Raw genomic sequence first — 22,290 nt, 5'->3', positions numbered from 1 at the left:
GCAAAAGCAGAACTGAGGGATTCACATACGTGGCTCTGTGAAACTCATTAGCTAAGTGGTGAAAGGTGACAGTGTTTATCACAAACGGGCTCCATTCATTCAGACACAGATTTGGTGCAAAAGTAGCCATGACCAAGTGCCACACACACACATTTTTCTGATTTGCAGTTAGATGTGCTCCCGTTGTGACGCTTACATACTCATGAGTTGAGAAAGTGTAGGCACTATCTGGTTGAGGTAAATGAGATGATTAATAGGTTTTAATGCAGAGAAACGATTACCTCTGGTGGGGGAATACAGAACAAATGGATATTACCTTAATGTGAGAGTGAAGCTATTTAATAGCGACGTCAGGGAGCAATTCACTCAAAGGAGGAAGAACGCTGTTTGGAGGACAATCCCTGTGTAGTGATTGGCCGAGAGCTTATGACAATGAACTGATGCTTCGTTGGGCTTTGCACCCCCTATTTATCAAGAAAAACTGGAAACCTGGAGGGAACTGAAACGAGGTGATGGCTGTCCTTTGTCATTATGCGATCATGTTCTCTAATATGAGAGGAGGATTGTAAGTACCTGTAAAACTAGCATTCTTAGTTCTCTGGGTCAATTCTGGCTCGAAGAAAACACACTTGTCCGCTGAAATAGCTCAGTTGGGAGAGCGTTAGACTGAAGATCTAAAGGTCCCTCGTTCAATCCCGGGTTTCGGCAACAAATAAGAAATCCTATCGCCGGTGCATCACCAGCTGCTGCTTGTGTTATTTGCTAGCTGATGGTGCCAACTGCTTTTGGGGACACCCAGTCCAGCTTCTGAGGCCCTCCTCCATAGCACATGGACAGTTCTGTGTCCGTTGGTCCACGTTACTGGAATAAAGCTCGCTTTCACCATTCTTGGAAAAAAAATATGAAAAACCGCTGGTCAACTCAGCTCCCATGAAACTATGCTAACAACCGTGCAACTCTCATATATTCCCACCTTCTGGTCCCTCAATCGGTCATTGGGAATTTAAATTCCTCAAAATCAGTCTTTTGACCCATTGCAATGGTGCTTTTTAAACGTTAACCAGGGGACCGTAATTGGAATCCAATTAATCCATTGTTTCCCTCTCGTTTATTATTATTTCTTTGTGTCTGTGTCTCTCAGTGATTAGTTCGAGAAATGAGATCGCCTCAGTCATGTGGCGGCCGGATCTCATGACTATTACAAATATTTACCCTTTCCTTTTAACTTCAGATCACAATTTCTCATTGAAACACAAGAATTGCTGCTTCACCTGCTCCAAGGGCACTTCCATGGCTCACTGAAACTAATAATTTGACATTTCAGTAAGCTCTTTTTGTGCACCTGTTTCCTCAATCACGAATATTGGAATCAGATCTTAGTTTTATGCATGCTTAATGGGAAGCCCAACATGTCTTCGGCTTGACAGAAGGAGTCGACAGTGACCTGGAGTTAAGTTTGTGAGTGAACACCCTGTTCCGTGCGGAATGGGAGGAGTGCGCTGTTGGTCTAGTCCCACTACTCCACAGGTCGCAACATTGGTTCAAGTATTCATTTCACTCACCAAAATGGCCAATTATTTACATTTATCACTGTTCCCGAGAATAAAAGAGGTTTAAAAGTGGATTATTTCAATAATCTATTGTTTGTTTATTATTATTATTATAAAGAAGGTATTTTCGAATAGGAAAGTAAAGCTTATGAACATACAGTGCGGATCTGTAACAAAACAGAAAATGCATGGAGAAAATCAGCTGGTCTAACAGCATCTGTGGGGAGAAATAAATACAGACTCAACGTTTCGAGTCGTTATGACCCTTCTTTAGAAAGGGGGCAATTTTGCCAAACATTAAACGTCAATGGATCAAGGCAAAGGACAGGGTGTGCAGTCCTTGAGATGGGGATAGTGTTCTACAGTAGCTCCCTGAGCACTGATCTGAGACAATATCAAGCAGTTGGTCCTTCTCTTCTCAAAGGAAACAAAAGCCCACTTTTTAAAGCACAGTCTCCCAGGTATGTTTTGCTTCAGAACCATGAAATCCATGTGACCCCCTTTGTGCACAGCCCTATCGAGTTGAAATGTTCACAGCCTGATTTCATCATTGAGTTGTAGGCTTATCTGAAACAACATTCAGACTGGCAGAGCTGCAGGTGGATGCGGGGCCGGAGTCGGGGGGGGAGGGGGGGGGTGTTGCAGTGTGGGGTAAGGTAGTGGATGGGGGAGGCAAGGGTGGTAGCAATTGGGGTGATGCAGTGAGGGGAGGGGCGTGTTGTGGGGGAGGATGATGCTGGGTTGGGCGGGAGGGTTACAGCTTCATATAACTTGACCATTTTTTAGTTGTGTTATAGGAGTTGCAAAAAGTCAGCTTTAATTCAATTTAGTAAAGAAACTCAGGGAGGGAATTAACGGTCAGGGGAGTTAGGCAGCGCTCACTTCAATTGTTGGTCATCACATGTCTAAGTGGCAGTTTCCTGGCCAGTAAGAGTTGGAATGGGGTTACTTTTGACAGAAAGTGTTGAAGTGGCATTTTCCTGTGACAGAACTGATAGCCAAGAATGTGCGGGAAATTAACAGAAAGTCCAACCAACTCATCCACAAAGTCAAGCTGGTGAAATGAAATGACTGGAAACCTGGTTCTCACCCTGATCACTCGGTTCTCGGACATCTGCAATGTTCCAATGAAGCTCAAAGTTCGCTGGAGGAACAGAGGCTCATCCTTCAATTAGGAACTTTACAGCCTTCCAGTGTCAACATTCAGCTCAACAATATCGCTCTGTAAAAACTGCCAACATTCTGATTCCAGGCATAGCTTCTGCAAAATCACTGGAATAAAGCAGAACCAGTTGAGAAAATAGTAATAAAGTTGAGATTTGAACCCACAGGTGCAAAGCACAATGGATTAGCAATTCATCACCTTAACCTCTCAGCCACCTCACTGTGAAACGACGTTAATAAACACCCTTCTATACTTTTTGCATCCATGAACCGTTGAAATAAATGATCCTCTTGTGTACAGGCACTGAATATTCGGCCAGATATGTAAAGATAGAAATGTAGTTTCTGTCATTAAAGTAAATGCCCAGCACATCAGATCAGGGACTGTTGTAAACTGACTGATGTGAGTCACTTCAACCTAATATCTAACATGTTTCTACACAATGTGAAAACCCACCGCAGAAAGACCGGAACATACAAGCATTTGGTAGCAAAAGGAAAACCCCTCCCAGCCCACTGGAAGTACCGGAACACAGCTAAAATGTGGTCAATTAAAATAAAACACTGGGGTTCCCAGCTCTGCTTATCCTTTCTGTCAAGATTGAAACTGAGTGCAATCAGGCTCGCACGTGAATCCACAAGTAAACACTTCCCGCAGTTGTTGCATTAGAATAAATTCAGAGTCTCATGGCACGTGGAAACATTCTTTGAACCTGACATTCATTTTCATCACGTGTGTTGAGGTGACGCATTCTCTGCAATGACTTCCCGGGTGTTCAAAAGTGTTCCTGATTTCCGGAACTGCCACCAGCTCAAGCGTGAAAAAAAAGCTGCATTAAGATGGGCTCATCCGGGACCTCACACATATTAACTCATTGGAAAATCCAAAGCGACCAACAAGCCTCCTGCGTTACAATAGCCAGTCAAGGAATCCTTTCACTCTCACACAAAGTGCAGCAATCATAAGCAAACGACATTTCATGCTGGAAATATTTTTGAATGTTTTCGAAACCCCGGGGATGACTCCAACCAGTGGAGAGTTTCCCGCCTTATTTCCTTTGACTTCAGTATTGCTGGGGTTCCTTGATGCCACGTTAGGTCAAAAGCTTCTTTGAACTCAAGTGCAGTCACTTGCACCTCACGTCTTGAGTCCAGCTGCTTCCTTCATGTTTGGACCAAGGCTGCAATGAGGTCAGGAGCTGAGTGACACTGGCAGAAAAAAAACTGAGCTTCAGTGAGCGGGTTATGCTGAGTAAGTGTCACTTGATCGCACTGTCGAAGACATTTTCCCTCATCTTTTTGATAAACGAGAGAAGACGGATGGGGCTGTTTTTGCTGGTTGGATTTTCCTGTTATGTTCTGTGGACAAGACAGACCTGAGCAATTTGCCACATTGCCAGTCTTGTAGCTGTAATGGAACTACTTGGCGAGGAACGAGACTATTTCTGGAGCAGAGGTTTTCAGTACTGCTGCAGGAATGGTGTCAGGGCCCAAAGCCTTTGCAGTTACCCGTGCCTTCAGCCATTTCTTGATTTCACTTGGAGTGAATGGAGCTGGCTGAAGACTGACATCTGTGATGCATTTCCCCAGCTTTGCACGAAAACAGAACTGAGGGAATCTCATACGTGGCTCTATGAAACTCATCAGCAAAGCGGTGAAAGGTGACAGTGTTTATCACAAACGGGCTCCATTCATTCAGACACAGATTTGGTGCAAAAGTAGCCATGACCAAGTGCCACACACACACATTTTTCTGATTTGCAGTTAGATGTGCTCCCGCTGTGACGCTTACATACTCATGAGTTGAGAAAGTGTAGGCGCTATCTGGTTGAAGTAATTGAGATGATTAATAGGTTTTAATGCGGAGAAACGATTTCCTCTGGTGGGGGAATACAGAACAAATGGATATTACCTTAGACTGAGAGTGAAGCTATTTAATAGCGACGTCAGGGAGCAATTCACTCAAAGGAGGAAGAACGCTGTTTGGAGGACAATCCCTGTGTAGCGATTGGCCGAGAGCTTATGACAATGAACTGATGCTTCGTTGGGCTTTGCACCCCCTATTTATCAAGAAAAACTGGAAACCTGGAGGGAACTGAAACGAGGTGATGGCTGTGCTTTGTCAATATGCGATCATGTTCTCTAATATGAGCGGAGGATTGTAAGTACCTGTAAAACTAGCATTCTTAGTTCTCTGGGTCAATTCTGGCTCAAAGAACACACACGTGTCAGCCGAAATAGCTCAGTTGGGAGAGCGTTAGACTGAAGATCTAAAGGTCCCTGGTTCAATCCCGGGTTTCGGCAGCAAATAACAAATCCTATCGCCTGAGCGTAACCAGCTGCTGCTTGTGTTATTTGCTAGCTGATGGTGCCAACTGCTTTTGGGGACACCCAGTCCAGCTTCTGAGGCCCTCCTCCATAGCACATGGACAGTTCTGTGTCCGTTGGTCCACGTTACTGGAATAAAGCTCGCTTTCACATTTCTGGGAAAAAAAATATGAAAAACCGCTGGTCAACTCAGCTCCCATGAAACTATGCTAACAAACGTGCAACTCTCATATATTCCCTCCTTCTGGTCCCTCAATCGGTCATTGGGAATTTAAATTCCTCAAAATCAGTCTTTTGACCCATTGCAATGGTGCTTTTTAAACGTTAACCAGGGGACCGTAATTGGAATCCAATTAATCCATTGTTTCCCTCTCGTTTATTATTATTTCTTTGTGTCTGTGTCTCTCAGTGATTAGTTCGAGAAATGAGATCGCCTCAGTCATGTGGCGGCCGGATCTCATGACTATTACAAATATTTACCCTTTCCTTTTAACTTCAGATCACAATTTCTCATTGAAACACAAGAATTGCTGCTTAACCTGCTCCAAGGGCACTTCCATGGCTCACTGAAACTAATAATTTGACCTTTCAGTAAGTTCTTTGTGTGCACCTGTTTCCTCAATCACGAATATTGGAATCAGATCTTAGTTTTATGCATGCTTAATGGGAAGCCCAACATGTCATCGGCTTGTCAGAAGGAGTCGACAGTGACCTGGAGTTAAGTTTGTGAGTGAACACCCTGTTCCGTGCGGAATGGGAGGAGTGCGCTGTTGGTCTAGTCCCACTACTCCACAGGTCGCAACATTGGTTCAAGTATTCATTTCACTCACCAAAATGGCCAATTATTTACATTCACCACTGTTCCCGAGAATAAAAGAGGTTTCAAAGTGGATTATTTCAATAATCTATTGTTTGTTTATTATTATTATTATAAAGAAGGTATTTTCGAATAGGAAAGTAAAGCTTATGAACATACAGTGTGGATCTGTAACAAAAACAGAAAATACATGGAGAAAATCAGCTGGTCTAACAGCATCTGTGGGGAGAAATAAATACAGACTCAACGTTTCGAGTCGTTATGACCCTTCTTTAGAAAGGGGGCAATTTTGCCAAACATTAAACGTCAGTGGATCAAGGCAAAGGACAGGGTGTGCAGTCCTTGAGATGGGGACAGTGTTCTACAGTAGCTCCCTGAGCACTGATCTGAGACAATATCAAGCAGTTGGTCCTTCTCTACTCAAAGGAAAAAAAAGCCCACTTTTTAAAGCACAGTCTCCCAGGTATGTTTTGCTTCAGAACCATGAAATCCATGTGACCCCCTTTGTGCACAGCCCTATCGAGTTGAAATGTTCACAGCCTGATTTCATCATTGAGTTGTAGGCTTATCTGAAACAACATTCAGACTGGCAGAGCTGGAGGTGGATGCGGGGCCGGAGTCGTGGGTGAGGGGGGGCGGTTGCAGTGTGGGGTAGGGTAGTGGATGGGGGAGGCAAGGGTGGTAGCAATTGGGGTGATGCTGTGAGGGGAGGGGCGTGTTGTGGGGGAGGATGATGCTGGGTTGGGCTGGAGGGTTACAGCTTCATATAACTTGACCATTTTTTACTTGTGTTATAGCAGTTGCAAAAAGTCAGCTTTAATTCAATTTAGTAAAGAAACTCAGGGAGGGAATTAACGGTCAGGGGAGTTAGGCAGCGCTCACTTCAATTGTTGGTCATCACATGTCTAAGTGGCAGTTTCCTAGCTAGTAAGAGTTGGGATGGGGTTACTTTTGACAGAAAGTGTTGAAGTGGCATTTTCCTGTGACAGAACTGATAGCCAAGAATGTGCGGGAAATTAACAGAAAGTCCAACCAACTCATCCACAAAGTCAAGCTGGTGAAATGAAATGACTGGAAACCTGGTTCTCACCCTGATCACTTGGTTCTCGGACATCTGCAATGTTCCAATGAAGCTCAAAGTTCGCTGGAGGAACAGAGGCTCATCCTTCAATTAGGAACTTTACAGCCTTCCAGTGTCAACATTCAGCTCAACAATATCGCTCTGTAAAAACTGCCAACATTCTGATTCCAGGCATAGCTTCTGCAAAATCACTGGAATAAAGCAGAACCAGTTGAGAAAATAGTAATAAAGTTGAGATTTGAACCCACAGGTGCAAAGCACAATGGATTAGCAATTCATCACCTTAACCTCTCAGCCACCTCACTGTGAAACGACGTTAATAAACACCCTTCTATACTTTTTGCATCCATGAACCGTTGAAATAAATGATCCTCTTGTGTACAGGCACTGAATATTCGGCCAGATATGTAAAGATAGAAATGTAGTTTCTGTCATTAAAGTAAATGCCCAGCACATCAGATCAGGGACTGTTGTAAACTGACTGATGTGAGTCACTTCAACCTAATATCTAACATGTTTCTACACAATGTGAAAACCCACCGCAGAAAGACCGGAACATACAAGCATTTGGTAGCAAAAGGAAAACCCCTCCCAGCCCACTGGAAGTACTGGAACGCAGCTAAAATGTGGTCAATTAAAATAAAACACTGGGGTTCCCAGCTCAGCTTATCCTTTCTGTCAAGATTGAAACTGAGTGCAATCAGGCTCGCACGTGAATCCACAAGTAAACACTTCCCTCATTTGTTGCATTAGAATAAATTCAGAGTCTCATGGCACGTAGAAACATTCTTTAAACCTGACATTCATTTTCATCACGTGTGTTGAGGTGACGCATTCTCTGCAATGACTTCCCGGGTGTTCAAAAGTGTTCCTGATTTCCGGAACTGCCACCAGCTCAAGCGTGAAAAAAAAGCTGCATTAAGATGGGCTCATCCGGGACCTCACACATATTAACTCATTGGAAAATCCAAAGCGACCAACAAGCTTCCTGCGTAACAACAGCCAGTCAAGGAATCCTTTCATTCTCACACAAAGTGCAGCAATCATAAGCAAACGACATTTCATGCTGGAAATATTTTTGAATGTTTTCGAAACCCCGGGGATGACTCCAACCAGTGGAGAGTTTCCCGCCTTATTTCCTTTGACTTCAGTATTGCTGGGGTTCCTTGATGCCACGTTAGGTCAAAAGCTTCTTTGAACTCAAGTGCAGTCACTTGCACCTCACGTCTTGAGTTCGGCGGCTTTCTTCATATTTGGACCAAGGCTGCAATGAGGTCAGGAGCTGAGTGACACTGGCAGAAAAAAAACTGAGCTTCAGTGAGTGGGTTATGCTGAGGAAGTGTCACTTGATCGCACTGTCGAAGACATTTTCCCTCACCTTCTTGATAAACTAGAGAAGACGGATGGGTCGGTTTTTGCCGCTTGGATGTTCCTGTTTTCTTTTTTGGACAAGTCATACCTGAGCAATTTGCCACATTGCCAGTCTTGTAGCTGTAATGGGACAACTTGGTGAGGAACGAGACTATTTCTGGAGTACAGGTTTTCAGTACTGCTGCAGGAATGGTGTCAGGGCCCAAAGCCTTTGCAGTTACCCGTGCCTTCAGCCATTTCTTGATTTCACTTGGAGTGAATGGAGCTGGCTGAAGACTGACATCTGTGATGCATTTCCCCAGCTTTGTGCAAAAGCAGAACTGAGGGATTCACATACGTGGCTCTGTGAAACTCATTAGCTAAGTGGTGAAAGGTGACAGTGTTTATCACAAACGGGCTCCATTCATTCAGACACAGATTTGGTGCAAAAGTAGCCATGACCAAGTGCCACACACACACATTTTTCTGATTTGCAGTTAGATGTGCTCCCGCTGTGACGCTTACATACTCATGAGTTGAGAAAGTGTAGGCGCTATCTGGTTGAAGTAATTGAGATGATTAATAGGTTTTAATGCGGAGAAACGATTTCCTCTGGTGGGGGAATACAGAACAAATGGATATTACCTTAGACTGAGAGTGAAGCTATTTAATAGCGACGTCAGGGAGCAATTCACTCAAAGGAGGAAGAACGCTGTTTGGAGGACAATCCCTGTGTAGCGATTGGCCGAGAGCTTATGACAATGAACTGATGCTTCGTTGGGCTTTGCACCCCCTATTTATCAAGAAAAACTGGAAACCTGGAGGGAACTGAAACGAGGTGATGGCTGTGCTTTGTCATTATGCGATCATGTTCTCTAATATGAGCGGAGGATTGTAAGTACCTGTAAAACTAGCATTCTTAGTTCTCTGGGTCAATTCTGGCTCAAAGAACACACACGTGTCAGCCGAAATAGCTCAGTTGGGAGAGCGTTAGACTGAAGATCTAAAGGTCCCTGGTTCAATCCCGGGTTTCGGCAGCAAATAACAAATCCTATCGCCTGAGCGTAACCAGCTGCTGCTTGTGTTATTTGCTAGCTGATGGTGCCAACTGCTTTTGGGGACACCCAGTCCAGCTTCTGAGGCCCTCCTCCATAGCACATGGACAGTTCTGTGTCCGCTGGTCCACGTTACTGGAATAAAGCTCGCTTTCACATTTCTGGGAAAAAAAATATGAAAAACCGCTGGTCAACTCAGCTCCCATGAAACTATGCTAACAAACGTGCAACTCTCATATATTCCCTCCTTCTGGTCCCTCAATCGGTCATTGGGAATTTAAATTCCTCAAAATCAGTCTTTTGACCCATTGCAATGGTGCTTTTTAAACGTTAACCAGGGGACCGTAATTGGAATCCAATTAATCCATTGTTTCCCTCTCGTTTATTATTATTTTTTTGTGTCTGTGTCTCTCAGTGATTAGTTCGAGAAATGAGATCGCCTCAGTCATGTGGCGGCCGGATCTCATGACTATTACAAATATTTACCCTTTCCTTTTAACTTCAGATCACAATTTCTCATTGAAACACAAGAATTGCTGCTTAACCTGCTCCAAGGGCACTTCCATGGCTCACTGAAACTAATAATTTGACCTTTCAGTAAGCTCTTTGTGTGCACCTGTTTCCTCAATCACGAATATTGGAATCAGATCTTAGTTTTATGCATGCTTAATGGGAAGCCCAACATGTCATCGGCTTGACAGAAGGAGTCGACAGTGACCTGGAGTTAAGTTTGTGAGTGAACACCCTGTTCCGTGCGGAATGGGAGGAGTGCGCTGTTGGTCTAGTCCCACTACTCCACAGGTCGCAACATTGGTTCAAGTATTCATTTCACTCACCAAAATGGCCAATTATTTACATTCACCACTGTTCCCGAGAATAAAAGAGGTTTCAAAGTGGATTATTTCAATAATCTATTGTTTGTTTATTATTATTATTATAAAGCAGGTATTTTCGAATAGGAAAGTAAAGCTTATGAACATACAGTGTGGATCTGTAACAAAAACAGAAAATGCATGGAGAAAATCAGCTGGTCTAACAGCATCTGTGGGGAGAAATCAATACAGACTCAACGTTTCGAGTCGTTATGACCCTTCTTTAGAAAGGGGGCAATTTTGCCAAACATTAAACGTCAGTGGATCAAGGCAAAGGACAGGGTGTGCAGTCCTTGAGATGGGGACAGTCTTCTACAGTATCTCCCTGAGCACTGATCTGAGACAATATCAAGCAGTTGGTCCTTCTCTTGTCAAAGGAAAAAAAAAACCACTTTTTAAAGCACAGTCTCCCAGGTATGTTTTGCTTCAGAACCATGAAATCCATGTGACCCCCTTTGTGCACAGCCCTATCGAGTTGAAATGTTCACAGCCTGATTTCATCATTGAGTTGTAGGCTTATCTGAAACAACATTCAGACTGGCAGAGCTGCAGGTGGATGCGGGGCCGGAGTCGGGGGTGAGGGGGGGTGGGGGGTTGCAGGGTGGGGTAGGGTAGTGGATGGGGGAGGCAAGGGTGGTAGCAATTGGGGTGATGCAGTGAGGGGAGGGGCGTGTTGTGGGGGAGGATGATGCTGGGTTGGGCGGGAGGGTTACAGCTTCATATAACTTGACCATTTTTTAGTTGTGTTATAGGAGTTGCAAAAAGTCAGCTTTAATTCAATTTAGTAAAGAAACTCAGGGAGGGAATTAACGGTCAGGGGAGTTAGGCAGCGCTCACTTCAATTGTTGGTCATCACATGTCTAAGTGGCAGTTTCCTAGCCAGTAAGAGTTGGGATGGGGTTACTTTTGACAGAAAGTGTTGAAGTGGCATTTTCCTGTGACAGAACTGATAGCCAAGAATGTGCGGGAAATTAACAGAAAGTCCAACCAACTCATCCACAAAGTCAAGCTGGTGAAATGAAATGACTGGAAACCTGGTTCTCACCCTGATCACTTGGTTCTCGGACATCTGCAATGTTCCAATGAAGCTCAAAGTTCGCTGGAGGAACAGAGGCTCATCCTTCAATTAGGAACTTTACAGCCTTCCAGTGTCAACATTCAGCTCAACAATATCGCTCTGTAAAAACTGCCAACATTCTGATTCCAGGCATAGCTTCTGCAAAATCACTGGAATAAAGCAGAACCAGTTGAGAAAATAGTAATAAAGTTGAGATTTGAACCCACAGGTGCAAAGCACAATGGATTAGCAATTCATCACCTTAACCTCTCAGCCACCTCACTGTGAAACGACGTTAATAAACACCCTTCTATACTTTTTGCATCCATGAACCGTTGAAATAAATGATCCTCTTGTGTACAGGCACTGAATATTCGGCCAGATATGTAAAGATAGAAATGTAGTTTCTGTCATTAAAGTAAATGCCCAGCACATCAGATCAGGGACTGTTGTAAACTGACTGATGTGAGTCACTTCAACCTAATATCTAACATGTTTCTACACAATGTGAAAACCCACCGCAGAAAGACCGGAACATACAAGCATTTGGTAGCAAAAGGAAAACCCCTCCCAGCCCACTGGAAGTACTGGAACGCAGCTAAAATGTGGTCAATTAAAATAAAACACTGGGGTTCCCAGCTCAGCTTATCCTTTCTGTCAAGATTGAAACTGAGTGCAATCAGGCTCGCACGTGAATCCACAAGTAAACACTTCCCTCATTTGTTGCATTAGAATAAATTCAGAGTCTCATGGCACGTAGAAACATTCTTTAAACCTGACATTCATTTTCATCACGTGTGTTGAGGTGACGCATTCTCTGCAATGACTTCCCGGGTGTTCAAAAGTGTTCCTGATTTCCGGAACTGCCACCAGCTCAAGCGTGAAAAAAAAGCTGCATTAAGATGGGCTCATCCGGGACCTCACACATATTAACTCATTGGAAAATCCAAAGCGACCAACAAGCTTCCTGCGTAACAACAGCCAGTCAAGGAATCCTTTCATTCTCACACAAAGTGCAGCAATCATAAGCAAACGACATTTCATGCTGGAAATATTTTTGAATGTTTTCGAAACCCCGGGGATGACTCCAACCAGTGGAGAGTTTCCCGCCTTATTTCCTTTGACTTCAGTATTGCTGGGGTTCCTTGATGCCACGTTAGGTCAAAAGCTTCTTTGAACTCAAGTGCAGTCACTTGCACCTCACGTCTTGAGTTCGGCGGCTTTCTTCATATTTGGACCAAGGCTGCAATGAGGTCAGGAGCTGAGTGACACTGGCAGAAAAAAAACTGAGCTTCAGTGAGTGGGTTATGCTGAGGAAGTGTCACTTGATCGCACTGTCGAAGACATTTTCCCTCACCTTCTTGATAAACTAGAGAAGACGGATGGGTCGGTTTTTGCCGCTTGGATGTTCCTGTTTTCTTTTTTGGACAAGTCATACCTGAGCAATTTGCCACATTGCCAGTCTTGTAGCTGTAATGGGACAACTTGGTGAGGAACGAGACTATTTCTGGAGTACAGGTTTTCAGTACTGCTGCAGGAATGGTGTCAGGGCCCAAAGCCTTTGCAGTTACCCGTGCCTTCAGCCATTTCTTGATTTCACTTGGAGTGAATGGAGCTGGCTGAAGACTGACATCTGTGATGCATTTCCCCAGCTTTGTGCAAAAGCAGAACTGAGGGATTCACATACGTGGCTCTGTGAAACTCATTAGCTAAGTGGTGAAAGGTGACAGTGTTTATCACAAACGGGCTCCATTCATTCAGACACAGATTTGGTGCAAAAGTAGCCATGACCAAGTGCCACACACACACATTTTTCTGATTTGCAGTTAGATGTGCTCCCGCTGTGACGCTTACATACTCATGAGTTGAGAAAGTGTAGGCGCTATCTGGTTGAAGTAATTGAGATGATTAATAGGTTTTAATGCGGAGAAACGATTTCCTCTGGTGGGGGAATACAGAACAAATGGATATTACCTTAGACTGAGAGTGAAGCTATTTAATAGCGACGTCAGGGAGCAATTCACTCAAAGGAGGAAGAACGCTGTTTGGAGGACAATCCCTGTGTAGCGATTGGCCGAGAGCTTATGACAATGAACTGATGCTTCGTTGGGCTTTGCACCCCCTATTTATCAAGAAAAACTGGAAACCTGGAGGGAACTGAAACGAGGTGATGGCTGTGCTTTGTCATTATGCGATCATGTTCTCTAATATGAGCGGAGGATTGTAAGTACCTGTAAAACTAGCATTCTTAGTTCTCTGGGTCAATTCTGGCTCAAAGAACACACACGTGTCAGCCGAAATAGCTCAGTTGGGAGAGCGTTAGACTGAAGATCTAAAGGTCCCTGGTTCAATCCCGGGTTTCGGCAGCAAATAACAAATCCTATCGCCTGAGCGTAACCAGCTGCTGCTTGTGTTATTTGCTAGCTGATGGTGCCAACTGCTTTTGGGGACACCCAGTCCAGCTTCTGAGGCCCTCCTCCATAGCACATGGACAGTTCTGTGTCCGTTGGTCCACGTTACTGGAATAAAGCTCGCTTTCACATTTCTGGGAAAAAAAATATGAAAAACCGCTGGTCAACTCAGCTCCCATGAAACTATGCTAACAAACGTGCAACTCTCATATATTCCCTCCTTCTGGTCCCTCAATCGGTCATTGGGAATTTAAATTCCTCAAAATCAGTCTTTTGACCCATTGCAATGGTGCTTTTTAAACGTTAACCAGGGGACCGTAATTGGAATCCAATTAATCCATTGTTTCCCTCTCGTTTATTATTATTTTTTTGTGTCTGTGTCTCTCAGTGATTAGTTCGAGAAATGAGATCGCCTCAGTCATGTGGCGGCCGGATCTCATGACTATTACAAATATTTACCCTTTCCTTTTAACTTCAGATCACAATTTCTCATTGAAACACAAGAATTGCTGCTTAACCTGCTCCAAGGGCACTTCCATGGCTCACTGAAACTAATAATTTGACCTTTCAGTAAGCTCTTTGTGTGCACCTGTTTCCTCAATCACGAATATTGGAATCAGATCTTAGTTTTATGCATGCTTAATGGGAAGCCCAACATGTCATCGGCTTGACAGAAGGAGTCGACAGTGACCTGGAGTTAAGTTTGTGAGTGAACACCCTGTTCCGTGCGGAATGGGAGGAGTGCGCTGTTGGTCTAGTCCCACTACTCCACAGGTCGCAACATTGGTTCAAGTATTCATTTCACTCACCAAAATGGCCAATTATTTACATTCACCACTGTTCCCGAGAATAAAAGAGGTTTCAAAGTGGATTATTTCAATAATCTATTGTTTGTTTATTATTATTATTATAAAGCAGGTATTTTCGAATAGGAAAGTAAAGCTTATGAACATACAGTGTGGATCTGTAACAAAAACAGAAAATGCATGGAGAAAATCAGCTGGTCTAACAGCATCTGTGGGGAGAAATCAATACAGACTCAACGTTTCGAGTCGTTATGACCCTTCTCTAGAAAGGGGGCAATTTTGCCAAACATTACACGTCAGTGGATCAAGGCAAAGGACAGGGTGTGCAGTCCTTGAGATGGGGACAGTCTTCTACAGTATCTCCCTGAGCACTGATCTGAGACAATATCAAGCAGTTGGTCCTTCTCTTGTCAAAGGAAAAAAAAACCCACTTTTTAAAGCACAGTCTCCCAGGTATGTTTTGCTTCAGAACCATGAAATCCATGTGACCCCCTTTGTGCACAGCCCTATCGAGTTGAAATGTTCACAGCCTGATTTCATCATTGAGTTGTAGGCTTATCTGAAACAACATTCAGACTGGCAGAGCTGCAGGTGGATGCGGGGCCGGAGTCGGGGGTGAGGGGGGGGGGGGTTGCAGGGTGGGGTAGGGTAGTGGATGGGGGAGGCAAGGGTGGTAGCAATTGGGGTGATGCAGTGAGGGGAGGGGCGTGTTGTGGGGGAGGATGATGCTGGGTTGGGCGGGAGGGTTACAGCTTCATATAACTTGACCATTTTTTAGTTGTGTTATAGGAGTTGCAAAAAGTCAGCTTTAATTCAATTTAGTAAAGAAACTCAGGGAGGGAATTAACGGTCAGGGGAGTTAGGCAGCGCTCACTTCAATTGTTGGTCATCACATGTCTAAGTGGCAGTTTCCTAGCCAGTAAGAGTTGGGATGGGGTTACTTTTGACAGAAAGTGTTGAAGTGGCATTTTCCTGTGACAGAACTGATAGCCAAGAATGTGCGGGAAATTAACAGAAAGTCCAACCAGCTCATCCACAAAGTCAAGCTGGTGAAATGAAATGACTGGAAACCTGGTTCTCACCCTGATCACTCGGTTCTCGGACATCTGCAATGTTCCAATGAAGCTCAAAGTTCGCTGGAGGAACAGAGGCTCATCCTTCAATTAGGAACTTTACAGCCTTCCAGTGTCAACATTCAGCTCAACAATATCGCTCTGTAAAAACTGCCAACATTCTGATTCCAGGCATAGCTTCTGCAAAATCACTGGAATAAAGCAGAACCAGTTGAGAAAATAGTAATAAAGTTGAGATTTGAACCCACAGGTGCAAAGCACAATGGATTAGCAATTCATCACCTTAACCTCTCAGCCACCTCACTGTAAAACGACGTTAATAAACACCCTTCTATACTTTTTGCATCCATGAACCGTTGAAATAAATGATCCTCTTGTGTACAGGCACTGAATATTCGGCCAGATATGTAAAGATAGAAATGTAGTTTCTGTCATTAAAGTAAATGCCCAGCACATCAGATCAGGGACTGTTGTAAACTGACTGATGTGAGTCACTTCAACCTAATATCTAACATGTTTCTACACAATGTGAAAACCCACCGCAGAAAGACCGGAACATACAAGCATTTGGTAGCAAAAGGAAAACCCCTCCCAGCCCACTGGAAGTACTGGAACGCAGCTAAAATGTGGTCAATTAAAATAAAACACTGGGGTTCCCAGCTCAGCTTATCCTTTCTGTCAAGATTGAAACTGAGTGCAATCAGGCTCGCACGTGAATCCACAAGTAAACACTTCCCTCATTTGTTGCATTAGAATAAATTCAGAGTCTCATGGCACGTAGAAACATTCTTTAAACCTGACATTCATTTTCATCACGTGTGTTGAGGTGACGCATTCTCTGCAATGACTTCCCGGGTGTTCAAAAGTGTTCCTGATTTCCGGAACTGCCACCAGCTCAAGCGTGAAAAAAAAGCTGCATTAAGATGGGCTCATCCGGGACCTCACACATATTAACTCATTGGAAAATCCAAAGCGACCAACAAGCCTCCTGCGTAACAGCAGCCAGTCAAGGAATCCTTTCATTCTCACACAAAGTGCAGCAATCATAAGCAAACGACATTTCATGCTGGAAATATTTTTGAATGTTTTCGAAACCCCGGGGATGACTCCAACCAGTGGAGAGTTTCCCGCCTTATTTCCTTTGACTTCAGTATTGCTGGGGTTCCTTGATGCCACGTTAGGTCAAAAGCTTCTTTGAACTCAAGTGCAGTCACTTGCACCTCACGTCTTGAGTTCGGCGGCTTTCTTCATATTTGGACCAAGGCTGCAATGAGGTCAGGAGCTGAGTGACACTGGCAGAAAAAAAACTGAGCTTCAGTGAGTGGGTTATGCTGAGGAAGTGTCACTTGATCGCACTGTCGAAGACATTTTCCCTCACCTTCTTGATAAACTAGAGAAGACGGATGGGTCGGTTTTTGCCGCTTGGATGTTCCTGTTTTCTTTTTTGGACAAGTCATACCTGAGCAATTTGCCACATTGCCAGTCTTGTAGCTGTAATGGGACAACTTGGTGAGGAACGAGACTATTTCTGGAGTACAGGTTTTCAGTACTGCTGCAGGAATGGTGTCAGGGCCCAAAGCCTTTGCAGTTACCCGTGCCTTCAGCCATTTCTTGATTTCACTTGGAGTGAATGGAGCTGGCTGAAGACTGACATCTGTGATGCATTTCCCCAGCTTTGTGCAAAAGCAGAACTGAGGGATTCACATACGTGGCTCTGTGAAACTCATTAGCTAAGTGGTGAAAGGTGACAGTGTTTATCACAAACGGGCTCCATTCATTCAGACACAGATTTGGTGCAAAAGTAGCCATGACCAAGTGCCACACACACACATTTTTCTGATTTGCAGTTAGATGTGCTCCCGCTGTGACGCTTACATACTCATGAGTTGAGAAAGTGTAGGCGCTATCTGGTTGAAGTAATTGAGATGATTAATAGGTTTTAATGCGGAGAAACGATTTCCTCTGGTGGGGGAATACAGAACAAATGGATATTACCTTAGACTGAGAGTGAAGCTATTTAATAGCGACGTCAGGGAGCAATTCACTCAAAGGAGGAAGAACGCTGTTTGGAGGACAATCCCTGTGTAGCGATTGGCCGAGAGCTTATGACAATGAACTGATGCTTCGTTGGGCTTTGCACCCCCTATTTATCAAGAAAAACTGGAAACCTGGAGGGAACTGAAACGAGGTGATGGCTGTGCTTTGTCATTATGCGATCATGTTCTCTAATATGAGCGGAGGATTGTAAGTACCTGTAAAACTAGCATTCTTAGTTCTCTGGGTCAATTCTGGCTCAAAGAACACACACGTGTCAGCCGAAATAGCTCAGTTGGGAGAGCGTTAGACTGAAGATCTAAAGGTCCCTGGTTCAATCCCGGGTTTCGGCAGCCAATAACAAATCCTATCGCCTGAGCGTAACCAGCTGCTGCTTGTGTTATTTGCTAGCTGATGGTGCCAACTGCTTTTGGGGACACCCAGTCCAGCTTCTGAGGCCCTCCTCCATAGCACATGGACAGTTCTGTGTCCGCTGGTCCACGTTACTGGAATAAAGCTCGCTTTCACATTTCTGGGAAAAAAAATATGAAAAACCGCTGGTCAACTCAGCTCCCATGAAACTATGCTAACAAACGTGCAACTCTCATATATTCCCACCTTCTGGTCCCTCAATCGGTCATTGGGAATTTAAATTCCTCAAAATCAGTCTTTTGACCCATTGCAATGGTGCTTTTTAAACGTTAACCAGGGGACCGTAATTGGAATCCAATTAATCCATTGTTTCCCTCTCGTTTATTATTATTTTTTTTGTGTCTGTGTCTCTCAGTGATTAGTTCGAGAAATGAGATCGCCTCAGTCATGTGGCGGCCGGATCTCATGACTATTACAAATATTTACCCTTTCCTTTTAACTTCAGATCACAATTTCTCATTGAAACACAAGAATTGCTGCTTAACCTGCTCCAAGGGCACTTCCATGGCTCACTGAAACTAATAATTTGACCTTTCAGTAAGCTCTTTGTGTGCACCTGTTTCCTCAATCACGAATATTGGAATCAGATCTTAGTTTTATGCATGCTTAATGGGAAGCCCAACATGTCATCGGCTTGACAGAAGGAGTCGACAGTGACCTGGAGTTAAGTTTGTGAGTGAACACCCTGTTCCGTGCGGAATGGGAGGAGTGCGCTGTTGGTCTAGTCCCACTACTCCACAGGTCGCAACATTGGTTCAAGTATTCATTTCACTCACCAAAATGGCCAATTATTTACATTCACCACTGTTCCCGAGAATAAAAGAGGTTTCAAAGTGGATTATTTCAATAATCTATTGTTTGTTTATTATTATTATTATAAAGCAGGTATTTTCGAATAGGAAAGTAAAGCTTATGAACATACAGTGTGGATCTGTAACAAAAACAGAAAATGCATGGAGAAAATCAGCTGGTCTAACAGCATCTGTGGGGAGAAATCAATACAGACTCAACGTTTCGAGTCGTTATGACCCTTCTTTAGAAAGGGGGCAATTTTGCCAAACATTAAACGTCAGTGGATCAAGGCAAAGGACAGGGTGTGCAGTCCTTGAGATGGGGACAGTCTTCTACAGTATCTCCCTGAGCACTGATCTGAGACAATATCAAGCAGTTGGTCCTTCTCTTGTCAAAGGAAAAAAAAAACCACTTTTTAAAGCACAGTCTCCCAGGTATGTTTTGCTTCAGAACCATGAAATCCATGTGACCCCCTTTGTGCACAGCCCTATCGAGTTGAAATGTTCACAGCCTGATTTCATCATTGAGTTGTAGGCTTATCTGAAACAACATTCAGACTGGCAGAGCTGCAGGTGGATGCGGGGCCGGAGTCGGGGGTGAGGGGGGGTGGGGGGTTGCAGGGTGGGGTAGGGTAGTGGATGGGGGAGGCAAGGGTGGTAGCAATTGGGGTGATGCAGTGAGGGGAGGGGCGTGTTGTGGGGGAGGATGATGCTGGGTTGGGCGGGAGGGTTACAGCTTCATATAACTTGACCATTTTTTAGTTGTGTTATAGGAGTTGCAAAAAGTCAGCTTTAATTCAATTTAGTAAAGAAACTCAGGGAGGGAATTAACGGTCAGGGGAGTTAGGCAGCGCTCACTTCAATTGTTGGTCATCACATGTCTAAGTGGCAGTTTCCTAGCCAGTAAGAGTTGGGATGGGGTTACTTTTGACAGAAAGTGTTGAAGTGGCATTTTCCTGTGACAGAACTGATAGCCAAGAATGTGCGGGAAATTAACAGAAAGTCCAACCAGCTCATCCACAAAGTCAAGCTGGTGAAATGAAATGACTGGAAACCTGGTTCTCACCCTGATCACTCGGTTCTCGGACATCTGCAATGTTCCAATGAAGCTCAAAGTTCGCTGGAGGAACAGAGGCTCATCCTTCAATTAGGAACTTTACAGCCTTCCAGTGTCAACATTCAGCTCAACAATATCGCTCTGTAAAAACTGCCAACATTCTGATTCCAGGCATAGCTTCTGCAAAATCACTGGAATAAAGCAGAACCAGTTGAGAAAATAGTAATAAAGTTGAGATTTGAACCCACAGGTGCAAAGCACAATGGATTAGCAATTCATCACCTTAACCTCTCAGCCAACTCACTGTGAAACGACGTTAATAAACACCCTTCTATACTTTTTGCATCCATGAACCGTTGAAATAAATGATCCTCTTGTGTACAGGCACTGAATATTCGGCCAGATATGTAAAGATAGAAATGTAGTTTCTGTCATTAAAGTAAATGCCCAGCACATCAGATCAGGGACTGTTGTAAACTGACTGATGTGAGTCACTTCAACCTAATATCTAACATGTTTCTACACAATGTGAAAACCCACCGCAGAAAGACCGGAACATACAAGCATTTGGTAGCAAAAGGAAAACCCCTCCCAGCCCACTGGAAGTACTGGAACACAGCTAAAATGTGGTCAATTAAAATAAAACACTGGGGTTCCCAGCTCAGCTTATCCTTTCTGTCAAGATTGAAACTGAGTGCAATCAGGCTCGCACGTGAATCCACAAGTAAACACTTCCCTCATTTGTTGCATTAGAATAAATTCAGAGTCTCATGGCACGTCGAAATATTCTTTAAACCTGACATTCATTTTCATCACGTGTGTTGAGGTGACACATTCTCTGCAATGACTTCCCGGGTGTTCAAAAGTGTTCCTGATTTCCGGAACTGCCACCAGCTCAAGCGTGAAAAAAAAGCTGCATTAAGATGGGCTCATCCGGGACCTCACACATATTAACTCATTGGAAAATCCAAAGCGACCAACAAGCCTCCTGCGTAACAGCAGCCAGTCAAGGAATCCTTTCATTCTCACACAAAGTGCAGCAATCATAAGCAAACGACATTTCATGCTGGAAATATTTTTGAATGTTTTCGAAACCCCGGGGATGACTCCAACCAGTGGAGAGTTTCCCGCCTTATTTCCTTTGACTTCAGTATTGCTGGGGTTCCTTGATGCCACGTTAGGTCAAAAGCTTCTTTGAACTCAAGTGCAGTCACTTGCACCTCACGTCTTGAGTTCGGCGGCTTTCTTCATATTTGGACCAAGGCTGCAATGAGGTCAGGAGCTGAGTGACACTGGCAGAAAAAAAACTGAGCTTCAGTGAGTGGGTTATGCTGAGGAAGTGTCACTTGATCGCACTGTCGAAGACATTTTCCCTCACCTTCTTGATAAACTAGAGAAGACGGATGGGTCGGTTTTTGCCGCTTGGATGTTCCTGTTTTCTTTTTTGGACAAGTCATACCTGAGCAATTTGCCACATTGCCAGTCTTGTAGCTGTAATGGGACAACTTGGTGAGGAACGAGACTATTTCTGGAGCACAGGTTTTCAGTACTGCTGCAGGAATGGTGTCAGGGCCCAAAGCCTTTGCAGTTACCCGTGCCTTCAGCCATTTCTTGATTTCACTTGGAGTGAATGGAGCTGGCTGAAGACTGACATCTGTGATGCATTTCCCCAGCTTTGTGCAAAAGCAGAACTGAGGGATTCACATACGTGGCTCTGTGAAACTCATTAGCTAAGTGGTGAAAGGTGACAGTGTTTATCACAAACGGGCTCCATTCATTCAGACACAGATTTGGTGCAAAAGTAGCCATGACCAAGTGCCACACACACACATTTTTCTGATTTGCAGTTAGATGTGCTCCCGTTGTGATGCTTACATACTCATGAGTTGAGAAAGTGTAGGCGCTATCTGGTTGAGGTAATTGAGATGATTAATAGGTTTTAATGCAGAGAAACGATTTCCTCTGGTGGGGGAATACAGAACAAATGGATATTACCTTAGACTGAGAGTGAAGCTATTTAATAGCGACGTCAGGGAGCAATTCACTCAAAGGAGGAAGAACGCTGTTTGGAGGACAATCCCTGTGTAGCGATTGGCCGAGAGCTTATGACAATGAACTGATGCTTCGTTGGGCTTTGCACCCCCTATTTATCAAGAAAAACTGGAAACCTGGAGGGAACTGAAACGAGGTGATGGCTGTGCTTTGTCATTATGCGATCATGTTCTCTAATATGAGCGGAGGATTGTAAGTACCTGTAAAACTAGCATTCTTAGTTCTCTGGGTCAATTCTGGCTCGAAGAACACACACGTTTCAGCCGAAATAGCTCAGTTGGGAGAGCGTTAGACTGAAAATCTATATGTCCCTGGTTCAATCCTGGGTTTCGGCAGCAAATAACAAATCCTATCGCCTGA

General features: G+C 44.1%; 6 non-coding genes across 6 annotated transcripts; all 6 read left to right on the top strand.

Moving 5' to 3' along the window:
• The first annotated feature begins 635 nt into the window (after positions 1-635).
• Positions 636-708, top strand: trnaf-gaa. The gene has a single exon. It is a non-coding gene; the product is annotated as a tRNA-Phe (tRNA).
• Positions 709-4,945: 4,237 nt separating this feature from the next.
• Positions 4,946-5,018, top strand: trnaf-gaa. The gene has a single exon. It is a non-coding gene; the product is annotated as a tRNA-Phe (tRNA).
• Positions 5,019-9,254: 4,236 nt separating this feature from the next.
• On the top strand, positions 9,255-9,327 carry trnaf-gaa. The gene has a single exon. It is a non-coding gene; the product is annotated as a tRNA-Phe (tRNA).
• Positions 9,328-13,567: 4,240 nt separating this feature from the next.
• Positions 13,568-13,640, top strand: trnaf-gaa. The gene has a single exon. It is a non-coding gene; the product is annotated as a tRNA-Phe (tRNA).
• Positions 13,641-17,878: 4,238 nt separating this feature from the next.
• Positions 17,879-17,951, top strand: trnaf-gaa. Its single transcript has one exon. It is a non-coding gene; the product is annotated as a tRNA-Phe (tRNA).
• A 4,241-nt stretch (positions 17,952-22,192) lies between these two features.
• On the top strand, positions 22,193-22,265 carry trnaf-gaa. Its single transcript has one exon. It is a non-coding gene; the product is annotated as a tRNA-Phe (tRNA).
• Positions 22,266-22,290: the final 25 nt, after the last annotated feature.

Source organism: Carcharodon carcharias (genome assembly GCF_017639515.1).
Source record: "Carcharodon carcharias isolate sCarCar2 chromosome 37 unlocalized genomic scaffold, sCarCar2.pri SUPER_37_unloc_1, whole genome shotgun sequence".
Taxonomy (NCBI): Eukaryota; Metazoa; Chordata; class Chondrichthyes; order Lamniformes; family Lamnidae; genus Carcharodon; species Carcharodon carcharias.
This window is presented reverse-complemented; position numbering and strand designations above follow the sequence as displayed.